Raw genomic sequence first — 1350 nt, 5'->3', positions numbered from 1 at the left:
CTGGGACGCCGAGGTGGCCTGGTCCCGGCGCGCCGCGTCCAGCGGGCCCGGCAGCGGCAGCTTGCGGTGCTGAGCCCGCGGCTTCAGGCAGCGCCGCCTGCGGGGACACGGGGCGTCGTGGGTCCCCCTGCTCCCCCTCCCTCGCCCGCTGGAAGGAGCTAGAGGAGGGGGCTATAGGGCACCCAGGGGGGCTGGGGAGGGGTGCGTCATCCCCCAAATCCAGTTATAGGGCACCCAGGGGTGCTGAGGAGTAGTGTCCCCCCTCCCAAGTCAGCCATATCACACCCAGTGGTTCTGGAGATCGATGTCTGGCTCCCAAATCCAGCTAAAGAGCACCCAGAGGTGCCACAGGCTGATGCCTCCTCCCCATAGCCAACTATAGGGCATTTGGGGTGGTGACTCCCCCAGAATGGTTACAGGGCACTCAAGGGTGCCAGGAGGGTTGTGCCCCTTCCCCACAGTCGGGTCTAGAGCATTTGGGGGTGCCTTGGGGTGGTGCCCCCCTTCCCAAAGGCAGATATAGGGCACCCAGGGGTACCAGGAGGATGCTGCCCCCTCCCCATAACCAGTTTTAGGGTGCCAAGAAATGGTCCCCTCCCAGCTATGGGGCACCCCGGGGTTACAGGTGGGTGCTGCCCCCCTTCCCACATGGAATGCCAGGCTCTGTTCCCACCCCACGGGCAGGACACTGACCTGCAGTAGTAGATGAGGAGGCAGAGGAGGATGAGGACGAGCAGGGCCAGGGCACCCAGGATGGTGAGGAGGAAGATGGTGTGGTAGGTGGTGATGTCTGTCACACCCGCTGCCATCGCCACCAGCCCTGGGGACAGCAGGGTCAGAGGGGGAGCCCCCCCTGAGGGCACCCTGGGGGGCTGCCCTGGCACAGAGGGACAAAGGGAACCCCCAGCAGAGCCCCCCCGGCCCAGACAGCCCTGGGGACAATGGACTGGGGGGAGCCCCGACCCCACCAGGAGCAGCCCTGGGACAGGGGGGTCAGAGGGGAGCCCCCCAAGGTGCTGCCACCCCCTCCCCAGCCAGCCTGTCCCCAGAGCCAGGGGACACAGGCTGGAAGGGCACTCACAGGTGTCACCTTACCCGTGCTGGGGGAGGGCAGAGCTGCTGCCCAGTATCCCAGCTGGGAGGAGACAAAGGTCCAGTACAGCTGCCGGCCTTCCTTCCGGATCAGCCCCGTCCCGTTCCGCACCCACAGCCCTGCGGGGACACAGCGGGATCAGACCCCTCACCTCATCACCCCCCGACCCCCCAGCCAGAGCTGTGCCCCCTCTGCCACCCCCAGCCAGAGCTGTGTCCCCCTCTGCCACCTCGAACATGAGCCGTGCTCCCTATGAC

At 66.8% G+C, this 1350-nt stretch overlaps 1 long non-coding RNA gene across 1 annotated transcript; it reads right to left on the bottom strand.

Moving 5' to 3' along the window:
• LOC115948785 lies at positions 1–1212 on the bottom strand. Its single transcript, XR_004082561.1, has 3 exons — positions 1096–1212; positions 694–820; positions 1–97 (listed from the first exon to the last, which is right to left on the bottom strand). It is a non-coding gene; the product is annotated as an uncharacterized LOC115948785 (long non-coding RNA).
• Positions 1213–1350: the final 138 nt, after the last annotated feature.

This window comes from Geospiza fortis, unplaced genomic scaffold, assembly GCF_000277835.1.
Source record: "Geospiza fortis unplaced genomic scaffold, GeoFor_1.0 scaffold373, whole genome shotgun sequence".
Taxonomy (NCBI): domain Eukaryota; kingdom Metazoa; phylum Chordata; class Aves; order Passeriformes; family Thraupidae; genus Geospiza; species Geospiza fortis.
This window is presented reverse-complemented; position numbering and strand designations above follow the sequence as displayed.